The following is a 14,639-nucleotide window of genomic DNA, read 5'->3' on the forward strand; positions in this document are numbered from 1 at the left end:
ATGTTTGGATTGTCATTTAGAAAAGGAAGTCAGACTTGCCATCTTTGGTACCGAATTCCGTATCCACTAACGAAGATACAGACTGAAGTTTATTTGACCTTTGACCCCACTTTGCACACCCAAGATGGCATCTGAGCAAAAAGTGGTTATTTAGTGAAGTGATTATTGTAACATGCCCTTTGCGTGTGCAAAATATGGGAAAGACAGGACATGTATTCACCAAGATACAGGATGAACAATTTGTGACCTTTGACCCTAATTTACCTACCCAAGATGGTGTCCGATCAAGTAGTTGTTATTTTATGAAACAATGTACGTGACATGAACTAAACATGTGCAAAATATGGGGGTGATAAAGGCTGTTTTTCTTGAGTTATTGCAAAGAAAGTTTCAGAAAAAAATATCATAAAACATCGAAGATAAGCTTTAATTTCAAACAAGTTTTTTGACATGATGCCGACGTCGTATGAAGAAACGAATTGCACATTACAATAGCCCAAAGTCTCAGCTACAACATATTAAAATCTGGGAGAAATTTACCGAAGGGTAAGTGAGCTAGTTCTCGATAAAGACAACCATGTCAATTTTGACATCTAGAAAAATTCCCTCCTATAGAGATAACACGTCATAACGAAGATAGAGAAAAAAGTACATGTATAATATGACCTTTGACCCCACTTTGCACAGACAAGATGGCATCTGAGCAAAAAAGTGGTTATTTTGTGAAATGATTCTTGTAACATGGTCTTTGCGTGTGCAAAATATGGGAAAAATAGGACATGTATTCACCAAGATACAAGATAAAACATTTATGACCTTTGACCCTAATTTACATACCCAAGATGGTGTCTGATCAAGTAGTTGTTCTTTTATGAAATGATGTACGTGACATGAACTAAACATGTGCAAAATATTATGCTGATAGAGCTTGTTTTGCTTGAGTTATTGCAAAGAAAGTTGGAAAAAGAAAGGAATATCTCAATACATCGAAGATAAGCTTTAATTTCAACCAAGTTTTTGGACGTGATGCCGACATCGTATGAAAAAATGGAGGGCACATTACCGATAGCCCAAAGTCTCAGCTACAACATATTAAAATCTGGGAGAAATTCACCGAAGCATAAGGGAGCTAGTGCTCGATAAAGATAGTCATGTCAATTTTCACTGCCAGAAAAACTGCTCTCCCATAGAGACAACACGTAAACTGGTCAAATTTGACAATATTACTTTCAATCCATTTTTACGAGGTGATGCCGTCATCCAATCAAAATGTTGTAATTATATTAATGAAAGATCATTTAATAAGCTACAACATACTGAAATCTGGGTGTAAATTTGCAAAGGATAAGTGAGATACTCTCGAGTGAACTTGAAATTTGATGACGTCATTTTGAAAATTTACTTTTTTTACTTTATTAAGAAATTTGATATCTTTTCATCATTTTTCCAGCATCGTCAACCCATGGAATGACATGTACAACTTATCAGCTTTCAAAATATGTCAAGAAAATGGGTGGTCATTGTCCATCCTGTCGAGTAAATTCGGATTTAAAATTGGCGGTTTTTTGGCATCGTTGCACTGTATATCGCCATTGACGCGCGCGCGGAATTTCAACTTTGACGGGCCCGTATGACGTCATATTGAGTCGGATTGACTTGAAACTTGGTAGAAATATTCCTTGACATTTCAGGCATCCGATAATTGTAAAAAAACGGGAAATTTCTATTGCATATGAGCTGTGTGTGCGAATATGTGCGCGCGCGTACGCGTCCGTCCAATTTTTTCAATTTTTCAAAAAATTCTCCAAATGGTCTGAAACGTGTGCAAAAAAAATTTGAGCTCGATTGGAGCATACAAATATTTCAACGCGCGCGTACGCGCACGTTTTAAGAGAAAATATGAATTTTGAGAATATGAGTAGAATACGCATGACTTGAAATGTATGTGACGTAAATTTCATAGCAAAATTCTATTCCATTAATGAGATATGAATGAAAATGTGTTTTCATATAATGACGTCATAGTGACGTCACGGTCGACTGATCACTATGATTTTATAAGATTTGTCGTCTTTGGGACATGATACATATATGGTACAAATTTGAAATTGATAGGAACAGCACTTTCTGAGCTAATCGATACACAACTTTTGAGGAGAAATAAAGAAGAAGAAAAAGAAGAACACCCAAAGAATCCGTACAGATACAGAAGGTGATCCGAGAGGATACTCGGATCACCTAATTAGGGCATATTAGATCAAACAAGCCTTGTCGAAACTGGTATAGCTTTTACCATATGGTAGCTTCGTGGCTTAACACTGTAAAAAGAGCTCAGACAGAGTAGGTTTTAGCATGTACTTACATGAATCAATGGCCATCTCTCTGACGGAGCTAATTCTAGTGTAATAGTCCAGTATTTCCAATGATAATTCCAACATGATCAACAGCAACCAGAGTTGACTATACATACACGCCTATTTCTATTGTCACGAGTCTCTTTTTGGCGGTAAGAGAGGATCATTCTTTAACGGAAAATAGATCTACATGAATAGGATACGAGGTCCCACTAGACGACCTTTGGACTTTGCATGGTTGGGTATTTCCCAGGACGTGTATATGCCATGTGTTCTTTGTTTCTCAGTTATAGTTTTGGCTGCTGCAATAAGAGTTATAAGCCTACAAATAGACAGACGCACACACGAGAATATATATATATGTAATGCCCTACTTTGGCAAAAGGAAGCAAGTGACATCTAGTACAAATGCTATAAATGAAGAAAATATGTTTTGAGGTAGGCCCTTCAACATGGAAATTTGTGATGAGAAATAATGTCGGCAAAGTATTATAGACTTGTAGCACAAACATAAAAATTAGCTAAAGGAAGTGGCAATCTTATCATGAGAATGTTACTTGCTTCCTTTGGTCAATTTTTTCATACAATTTTGTGCTCTTGCTTCCTTTTGCCACCCGAATTAAGCAATGGGCCAATGTAACCTGGATTTTTCAGTTGAATAGAGCATGCCTCAAGTATGCCAAATCAATAAAAAAAGTCAATATCCATAAAAATGTCACTTGCTTCCTTTTGCCAAAGTAGGGCATATATATATATATATATATATATATATATGTTCGCAAAAACCGATGAGTCCATAATTGCCAAATGGAGATATTCGCGATTAAAGGTCAAGAAAAATAAAGAGAATAATAGGAAAAGTTTTGCTTCTTTTGATCATAACTTCAAAGATATACCTTTATTTATGTATTGACCATTATATCATTTAAAAGGTATTATTTTGTACTTTATGACAGAGACGGTACTTCAAAATCTTCAAAAATGGACTTATCGGTTTTTTAGAAAAAACTCTTCATATATATATATATAAATATTAAATAGGCCCTATATGTATGTCTCTGTTACACAAACAAGCATTCACTCACACACATACCGAGCATACACACAGACTCGTGCATACAGGATGATAATTATCCGTACGCCAATGACTACAGCCAGTTGGATAATGTACAGCGATACAAGGAGAGAGAGAAAAAAATTAAGTTTACTATCACATAGCAATCATAAGACCTTCCCCAAAAGAAAATATAATTTCCGATATATTGACATGCACACACACAGACACAGACACAGACACACACACACACACACACACACACACACACACACACACACACATACACACATCGTTTCTCGTATGATTCCATCGGGGATAGGATAGTTCGCTCAAGGTAAAGCTTGGGCATACTCCATTACACAGGTACATTATATGTCACTATAGAGTACCCTAGGGTCCTGAGAAGGCGCTTTTTGACTTTTTTTTTAACTCTCGGAACAAACGGGCATATGACCAGAGATGTGAAATTATACCCGGTTTGACTGAAGTAAAAAAAAAACAAAACAAAAAACAAAACAAAACAAAAAATATCCCCGACTGAAGTTGTTTGCGAGAACACCCTCACACAAAAGTAACAGGATCTTTTAATCGACGCTTCTCAATTACATTGTTGGTAGGTAATCAAGCTTCCACTGTTGTTTGGATGGCGCCATATCAATTCCAAAATCTGCCACCGCATCAGGCGATTACATCAACCAGACGTTGTATTGGAATACAGTTGTATGATAATTATAGTTGATGTGTTATCTTTGATAATACAGTGACTGATAATAAAAGCCCTAACTAGATGGGTTTTTTTTTCAAAGTGTTGGCCTTAAAATATATACGGAAACACGACTTTTACTTTTGAAAGTGATGTCTCCTAATCATGCACCTCCTGTAAACCGGACGTGTAAGTCCTCACACAAATACGCCTCGAACATAAGGCCGAAACATCACAACTGAATGCTTGATCGGTTTCCTGTAGTTAGCCATCAATTCTGATAACACCATCATTACCCATGTTGGCATTATCATTGTGATTATTCACTTGTCTATCTGCTGATTATTCATCGGTTGATTTATCTGCTTATGGAGCGGGAAAAAAATACGTGGAGGGGTTTGGGTTATCGATTCCTGTGCTATCACTCAAAACCTAGTGTCAAGTCACGTTGCGGAGTTATCATGCTTTGAGTACAACAGGTGCTTCCGTAATAACAAACCAAGGTGCAAGAAGTGTATGGCAGACACTACAGTTTGTTTAAGGGTTTTGATACTGCTGTTATTGTTGCTGTTGTTGCTGTCCTTTTTGTTGTTGTTTTGTTTTGTTTTTTCATTAGGGTAAACCACGAATCTTCCAGCTTAAATACAAGTATGCACCGTGACAATTCTCATCTAATCCTCCTACATTTCATCATAATAGAAGTCTTGCTAAATCATTACCCTTGGCCAACCTATAAACCCAAAATTGCCATGCGCATTGTTGCTAGAGGTGACTGCTTTCTGGCATTATGATTATACTCGGCACTTGTAGGGTCCCCCCCCCCCCCCCCACCAAAAAGAAGAAGAAGAAGAAGAAGAAGAAGAAGAAGAAGAAGAAGAAGAAGAAGAAGAAGAAGAGGAAGAGGAAGAGGAAGAGGAAGAGGAAGAGGAAGAAATAGTAACAATAATAATGCTCAATGAATTAAAAATGAAATTAGGAAAAAAAAAATTAATGATCCCCATACAACGACCCGATAACTGCAGCGATAGATAGCAAACACGTACCAGGCAACCCTTGACATTGGGCCGAATGCATAAAACAAGCAATTGCTTCAAGCAAAAGCACAAGCTCGTCTAGCAAAAGGTCTAGCTCAAGCAATTGCTTAGATCAATATGCATAACCTTTTGCTAGTGCTTATACCTTGTTCCGCACAAGCATGACTTTGAACACAGGAGTGCATTCTCTGGTGCTGCATGGCAGCCCCGAAGTCTCGAACAGTAATCACTGAAGACGCCCTCTTTTGACCGCTGCCTAGTATACTACTAGTATTAGTCAGTGAGCGCGGGCTTTCCCTCATTTCGCAATGGTAAAATTGCGTCACCCCACGGCAACGCCTAAAAGAGACCTACCAACACAACATTTCAAACTATCACCAGTTTTTCGCCTGTTACTTCCAGGTAAGCATTGGACAGTGAACGCTCCTCCCAAATATTCCTTTGATCAGGTTCTATAGAACTTCTTGGAAAAGGGTGACAAAGTATCCTGTTCATTAACATGATTCATCGGGGTAAGTGAAGTTATTGTTTTAATATGTCCGGCTCTTGTGTAGAGCAGTTAAGAGGTCGGTGTTTACAAACCAGGGCATTTGAGGTCATTGTCGTCACATCAGCTGGACAAGGAACTTGTGTATTCTTTCTACGTAATTTAGATACCAATAGATATCATCATGCTCGCACCCATAAAAAGATGTAATGACCATTGTGCCACGTTTGTTATAGCTGATGGGAACGAAATTTGTCGTCCTTATGTCGCTTTTTCTCTACTTTTTTTCACTATAATAGTAAATGACCGTCTGTAAAAGATTGACTTCTCTGATATGAACTTCTTGCTTCTTTAAAGTTGTATTGAAACTTGCCTTAATATGATTATTTGTTTATCAGGAACTGTGGACCGTTTTTGCTTTGTTTCGTGTTCTGCTACTTTTTTTTAATGTGTATATTATGTGTGTGTGTGTGTGTGTGTGTGTGTGTGTGTGTGTGTGTGTGTTTTGCAGAATTTCAGGTGTTTTTTGTCTATTATCTAAGAGCCAAAATTATGTGAGTGAGAGTGTGAAGGTATAAGTTGTCTCTGCTCATTTCTTCAAAGAGATGTACATTTAAGTCCCATGCCTTGTCAATCTAGACTAATTGAAACAGCTATGAGTGGTATGATCACTCTTATTGCTCATGAATTTCTTGAGAAAATTTTTATGGAATCGAACCGTCACCACGGTAGCCCCATAATATCGCAAAAGATCTTAATGCGGAACGAAGAATCCTCCACATTCTTCGCATCAAAGTTTGTGTACCAATGCATACCCAACAAGTTACCACAGAACAACCAGTACAAGTCTATTATGATACAGTAGGGTATTTATAGTACACTTTTGTGAAACTAGGCTTGAAAGGTTGAATGCACCCAAGCGTGCGGAAGAAAAAGCATAATAAACAAGAATGAGAGGCAATACAAATTACTCAAAACGCACCGACAAAAAAAACCAAAACACTAAATAGCTCCATATTTGGAAAACATCTTCAGACTCTGCAGAAAGCAAACAGGAACTACTAACGACAACAAACTTTCAGTGAACAAATTTCAAATTTCTTACACACTTTTCTGTTTTCTCGGTTCTGAAGACACTACTGCTCACAAACATTCATAGAGGGAAAAAAGCAATGAATCTTGAGAGTGCCATTCACGCCACTGCCTCAAAATAAATTGTGTATAGTTTGAAAAACAACACCAGATTACAACGAATTTCCTCTAATATCACCCTCGACGAAATTAGTTTCCCATTTTGAATGGCGTAGTGTGAACGTCTGAAGTCTTACAAAGAAATGATAACATCGTAGCGAACGTTGTTCCGTTTGGTCCCATTGTAAACGGAAGTTGGGTCATAAAATACTACAGATGAGAAATCAAAAAGAGCACGGAATTTCCTACACATTGTCCGATACGTCCAAAACGTCAAATTATGCAGGTTCAAACTTTACCGTCGATGATATGACTACACCTACACTGAAATTTTCGAATTTTAGAGAATTTTACGACACAGTTTTAGTATTAACAGATATGATTACTGCGATGTCGCGATAAATATGAAAATGATTGATTATTTTTTATCAATTAACTTCCGAGAAAACGAATACACTGCCGCTGTATATGTAAAGGAATTTGTTGTTATTCAAATTCATGAATTTCTTCCGTCGAGATGTTTTCATTGCAACTGATTGACAAATTGCCCTACATCGACGTAAATAAGAACTGAATTGATCAGTGTTTTAGTAGTAGCCATGATAAAAATCATGGGCGTACATACTCGAGCAGGATTCGAACCCACGACCTCCTGATCACCGGACAGGCGTCATCTCCACTAGACCACCGAGCTTTCGCTCGAAAGCAAGTGTTGGTTCTAATCCTTATAGCATGCAGTGGGTATGTACGCCCATGATTTTTATCATGGCTACTACTAAAACACTGATCAATTCAGTTCTTATTTACGTCGATGTAGGGCAATTTGTCAATCAGTTGCAACGAATTTGTTGTTGTTGGGTTTTTTTTTAACCTTATAAAGTAGAGGTAAATTGTGATGGGTCCGGTTATGATCAGTTTGTGTATAAAGGGCGTATCAAAAAAAAAACACGTTACACTTTTGAAAAAAATTGTCTAAATTACATTTCAAAATATTTGAAAGATTTTTTCATATTTATGGATGCCCAATAGTCTCATCTATCAAGTGCAATCAACAAAACAAATTTTTGTTCACGCTTGGCTGAACACTAACGCTCTTTGTCCAGAGTGTGAAAAATGACTTGCGCCAAATTGAAAGAAGATGGAAAATTCAGCCAGCAGTCCAAATAAGTGCTCCCATTCAAACAAATTGCTCTTTTGCTTAAAGCTTTAATTATGTTATCATAGTCGGAGATTTTCTTGTCAGCTTTATCGTAATTCTAATGATCTCATTTCTAAATTAATTGGTGAGAATCAGAGTGTGTAATTACTTCAAGATCTTTAAAGCACAGCTTTCACAATACACGGACACATTAATTGATTGATTCAATGAATGATTGATTGCTTGCTTGCTTGTTTGATTGATTGATTGATTGATTGATTGATTGTATTGTATTGTATTGATCGAATGATCTGAGGATGCATTAATTTTGCCCTTTTCTTCTTGACTAAGTGACTGGCATGTGGGTTCGATATATATGTCTGTGCGTGATTTGTGATACCTGTGCTTAAAAGATCTTAAAGTTGTTAATCAACCTTCCATAACACAATGGAATCATTTAAAACGTTACACAAAATCGTCAGAAAATTCCTAAACTATCGTAACATAATCAAAACTGTGAAGAAAAGAGCAATTTGTTTGAATGAGAACACTTATTTGGACTGCTGACTGAATTTTCCCTCTTCTTTCAATTTGGCGCAAGTCATTTTTTACACTCTGGATGAAGAGCGTCAGTATTCAGCCAAGCATGAACAAAAATTTGTTTTGTTGATTGCACTTCATAGATGAGATTATCGGGCACCCAAAAATACGAAAAAATCTCCAAAATATTTTGAAATGTAATTTAGACAATTTTTTCAAAAGTGTAACATTCTTTTTGATACGCCCTGTATGGCCTCTCTTGTGATGAATGTTATCCATTTTTGCAGTTATGGAACAAAATTCCTGCCAACGGATGATGACGTCCAGCTGCTTCGTTTTTCTCCTCGTCGTTGTCGTCATCGTTATCGTGACACCAATATCGAATGCCGAAGCCGGCAAGAGTGGTAATCACGTCCTCGTATTCGATGACAGTGATGAGTGCCGAGGAATCTGCAACGATTTCGCCGACCGTTACTGCGACAACTTCCTCCGTATCTGTGAACCGTGCTCCAAAAGAAATTGTCTTCTGCGGGCAAACGGCCACTCAGACTGCCCATCCAAGTGTCTTGGTAAGGTTTGATAGAGTGTATCCCACTGACCTCTACAGGAGGTATACCTGGATATCTCATAGGCCAATTGCTTTGAAGCCTTGAAAACAAACAAACAAACAAACACACAGGTATAGAGAAGCGAGCAAAGCCATCAGCGAGACTGGTTGTACCAACGAGATACATGCACTGATGCGATTGGTTTAATGCAAGGAGATTGTATATACAGACTGTTTAGTTGTGTGTGTGTGTGTGTGTGTGTGTGTGTGTGTGCTGTGTGTGTGTGTGTTTCCTGCTCGCTTCGTTCGCAAAATGTTGGCGACGCGAACACAGCGTGACGACCATTGGAAGAGGCTGCAATTGTAACTCAAAATTTGTCTCTACCTTATACAATAAAATAAGTTAAGACTTCTTCATTTTGGCATAGTGCATGAATATAGATTTGTTCTTCCCCGATGATTTTCGGACCTCCTCAGGTTTAAATCCCGACTTTCAGTCGCCGACAAAATACAGTCTTTCGTGGTTGTGGTGGTGGTGGTGGTAGGGTAGTAGAAGTAGTAGTAGCAATAGTTATTGCCAGTGTTGTTACGAACGTGACAAATCAGGTATGGAGAATCAGATTATTGCAAACACTAAAAGTTCATTACTGCCCAACTCGTCTATTACATTTTAAAACTCGTTTATTTAACTCGTTTATTGAACTCGTTGAATAACTCGTTTATCTAACTCGTTTATTTTTGTACAGATAATTTTACGTAGGGCCGTAATGTCTGCATGAATTTTTCCTTCAAATTTACGCAGAGTTTTTCCGGCGAACATCCCAGGAAGCACTCGGAGATCGAACTCACAGAAGAGGCCACAGCACGGCCCAGCCATCCTCGAAATCTTTGCGCTTTGCTCTCATGGACGATCGGGGCGAAATACTAACCACTCACGTGGACTCGTCGCCAGCCACCGTTGGACAAGAACGTGATTTCAACGCCATCTTGCCCCTTGAAACGAGACTACGAGACGTGGCGCCTCTGAAACTCCCCATCTTGGTGGTGATAGTGATGTTGGGGGTGGGAATGGCGACCACACTAATAATCTGTATCATGCTTGCCCTCTATTCTGCCATTTGGAAAAAGATAACAACCTCAGTTGCTATGCCGTCGACCCACGCCGCAGCAAAGGACCGATCAGGAGCGAACAAGATAGTTTCTGCGCTTGTTTATTGTCCAGAAAAGGACGGGCAACCCACACAGATACATGCAATAACACGCTTGGTCTGAAAGTTGTTGCAGAAGGTGATAACCAAACGCTAGCTAGAAGGTTTTCCCACTAAGTGTGTCCTGTTTTATGTATGAGGCAACCAAACTGGGCTTCTATCGATAGGTATAAAGCCTCAACACGGGTTTATTTGGAAGTGCATTGTTCTTTGAAATTAAAATGGGAGGGTGGATATGAGTGTAATATTCTGAACATTATTTCAAGAAACGGTGGTTGTAGGTTACGAGTAATAGCTTGTTTTCATGTACCTTCGGTGATTATGTAGAGTTATACACGAAATGGGACTGTACGAAGTTGTAAAACGAACGAACATCAGTGAGACTGGTAGCTGTTTCTTCAAATTCGGACCTAAAATCAGATTGTTCGGAAAACCTTTATTTCCCCATGTTTTCACAAATCAGTTATAGTAGACGCCACTACAGATTCAAAGTGGCTAGGAGGTGGATGTCAGCATCCTACAGGTGCCTCATAAATCATTACACAACTCTAGAAGTATTAGCAATTTCTTTAAACATTACATAGATAAGAATGAGTTCTATCATTCTCATGATAGTCATTGCAGCCTTGTAATAGTGGAAAACTTAAAGGGGCCGAAGAGAGATCGCAATAATGGTACGTCACTTAAACTTGACATTTACTCCTTATTTCGTATACAAACTATTAGGAGCTACATACATTGTCATAATCTCTTCTTACTTGCATGTATTCGATGAAATATTGTGGAACCTGCAGTACTCTGTGTATTGAAGTCATATTTAACATAATGTGGAATTGCACCTGAACCTGAAGTTACGAATTAGAAGTCACTACCCTAATTATTCAATATGGGGACAATCATGTTCATCACTCACGTGTCTGCGACAACAACAGTACATGTAGTTATAATGCAGACACCCATTTCATTACATTACATTTCATTTCCATTTCCATTTCCATTTCCATTTCCATTTCCATTTTCATTTTCATTTTCATTTTCATTTTCATTTCATTCCATTCCATTTTCCTTCCGCCAAAGGCTGTTATTCCACAAGTCCATGCATGTAACACAACATAACATTATTACAATGTATATAGGAACACTTTTTATACAAAAAAACCCTTGAAATATGATTCAATAATAAAAGCGCCATTTAACAACTTAAAAAAAAAAACACAGAAAACGCTTCAGAATTGCAAAATGCAAATCTTAAAAGAGTCATCTAACATTATACAGGAACACTTAAAAAAACAACCTTGGAAATGTAATTCAACAATAAAAAACATAATTCAACAATAAAACATTAGATAACGGGAAAAACAAAATATCAACATTTTAAAACATTGCAAGTCACAAATCACAATCCGTCCCCCCCCCCCCCCCCCCACACACACACACACACAAACACACACAAGGAAAACCCTACAAACATGCCGGAGCCATTCATGTTCACGCTTTGGGGACAAAAAAAAAAAGATAAAGAAACACCTATAATCTGTACACATCATATCAGTTTACTGAAATGTACAGCTGAAATGATTTTTATTTAATACTGAGTAATTTGGTAAAAAGACATGTCTTTGAAATCCCTACAGGCAATCGGTTCCATTCCTTGGTTCTCTGATATAAGAACCCCGGTTTTCTTTGTAAAAAAAAGAAGCATTAAAAAATAGACAAATGAATTTAAAATAAATAAACACGTTGAATTACAGTCTTCAAAAGCGACATTCTCAAATACAGGTAACCTATTCTAGACGTCTTGTCTGCATGCATGGGCAGCGATGGTTTTCGGTATCTGGCTCTTTAAATAACAAGAGACAGCATCTCTTCTCTAGTCTCCTCTGAAGTTTTGTCTTCTATTTCTTTTCTGACATACAGAGTAACAGAATACGTTCATTATCGTTTCCCAGTCACACATAAGCGACATTTCTTGTGAGGTATTCAATGTGCTATGAAGGCAAAAACATGGATTCTTATTAATCCTGATACTTAAAACGAGGTGAAACTACCTTCCTCCGTTACTTTTTCTTTTTTGTTCAGTTGTTTCTTGTTGGTTTGGTTTGGTTTGGTTTGGTTTTGTTTTCGTTTTGTTTTGTTTGTCCCACCCCCCCTTTTTTTTTACCTTGCGGCTTCCGAAGCAACACGTCATACGACCATGGGAATATCTATTCTCATGTGTTTCGCATAAATCCCTAAAGGTGGAAAACTCTCTCCAAAAGACGGCAATATTACTGCCGTCTTTTTGGAGAAAGTTTCCCCTGCTTCACGGATTCATCTGAAACGCATGCCATTACAAAAGCGTAAAAGGAATGCATAATAATCGTGGTTTGTTTTTTATCACACTTTGTACCCTATAAGTTATCAGTATGTTTCGCTCGATATGAATTTCTCTGTAGAGCTCTGTAAGTGATATTAATCACTGGATTAAAGTTTTAACACTTCATTTTCTTGCGAATTTGCATTGATTTTGTGTGTGATTTTGCCGTGCTATCGTCCAGTTGAATCAACACGTCCACAGCCATTGGATCCATCACACACTGTATACCAATTTCATACGTACACACTGAATTTGAGAAAAGCAGGCAATGTTTGTCAGCAAAGTCAGAAATTTGTAAAAATTTAGTCATTGTTCCTCGGGACACTTCGTTATTTTTTTCTTGCCTCACTCCTCGATTTGTGTGTGTGTGTGTGTCTGTGTGCTTGTACTCTTTTGTTTTCTTTGATATTCACTTGAAAAGGACATCGTTTAAATGAAAAGACAAAGCAACTTACCCGAATCAAGTAAAATGATGTGGATTTGTTGATCTGGGATACACATTTCAAACGTTTCTATTGAATACCTGTCAATTATACTTGGAATCTATATTATTTTAAAGTGCTCCAATCGGGTATAAAAGTTTCGCGTAAGCTTTCCGGCCGTCAGAAAAGAATGCACAGAAAACGTGTATTTAAGTAAACCAGTGTGTTGCTTTTCACGTGAACAAACCTGAAGCGTCCTTATACAACTGTACATATTGTACATACCATGAGCGAGAGAGGGGGAAAAAATTGCCGAGGAGGGAGAAAAAGGAGTTTATGAAAAGAGTATAGGGCTGCATCAAGCACAAAATTTCAGGGGTGCTTCACTGGCATGACTCGTTATGATACATGTACAGTGTGCGTGTGTGTATGTGTGTGTGTGTGTCAGTGTGTGTGTGCGTGTGTGTGTGTGTGTGTGTGTGTGTGTGTGTGTGTGTGTGTGTGTGTCAGTGTGTGTGTTTGCGTGCGTGAGTTGTTTCACAGAATCATCGACAGCACTGTTAATATATGTATAGTATCATTGAGTAGGCCTACGTTATTCACACCTCTCCGGAAATAGAACTGTATGTTAGATCAGAGTTTACAAAATAATACAGTACTGTATTACTCTTCAAAACCATACAATTTCACAAAGCAAAATCCAAAGCAGGCAAATAAACACAGATGAATCTTGGCGTAAGAATATAATCATTTAATCATGTCATGGTAAAAACCGTCTCCTCCTTGTTCTGATATCATGGCATAGTAATACCATGGCATGGATTTACAAATACACATACAGTGTGGTACATTGTACTCCTCTCCGGGTACATGTACTCATTCCGACATAAATCTTCTGTCAAAATAATTTATTTCGTCCAAAAGCAAAACTCAGTTAGATAAAAGCATAGACAGAAAAGACACAAAAAATGGCTGTACAGGCCACGCCAGACACAACAATGAACAGAAATGACCACAGACTCCTTTCTCTGTGCTGAGAAGCTCAAATATATCGCTTGAGCAAATTGGCTCAAGGACCTTGTGAGATTTACGATGACTATTCATGAGGTGAGAAAGAAAAGCTTAACCAGTGTAATACTCTCACTGAAGAATTCCGTTGCCGCCTAGACGGTGGTCTGCTGAGATTCACCAATGGGGGCATCAGAGCGAAAAAAGAGAAGAAAGATATGCATACACATTTTCTTTTGGACCAGAGCTCTGGTGATCGGTTGTGATTTTCACTATCAAACGCTGGTACAGGGAAACACTGTGATATACAATTGTATATAACGAGCTTGTTTACTACAGGGTACCGCTTCTAATGCATTCAGTGGTCCCCATTTCACATTACTGCATTTTGATGGTCATTTTTTTTCTCATGCATTTATGAGGTTACAGTTATAACGACATAAAATCAGCAATCCTATTCGGGCAAACTTGATATAATGGGGGTTTCCTTGGCGCAAAATTTTCAAAGGTTTTAGTTCAGAAATATTTCAACATTAAAATATCTCTTGATGCCCTCTAGGTGAGGCTTGCCCCCCCCCCCCCCCTCTCTCTCTC

The sequence above is a fragment of the Diadema antillarum genome, unplaced genomic scaffold (genome assembly GCF_040938485.1).
Source record: "Diadema antillarum isolate AM-2024a unplaced genomic scaffold, OU_Dant_1.0 seq00000146_RagTag, whole genome shotgun sequence".
Classification (NCBI taxonomy): domain Eukaryota; kingdom Metazoa; phylum Echinodermata; class Echinoidea; order Diadematoida; family Diadematidae; genus Diadema; species Diadema antillarum.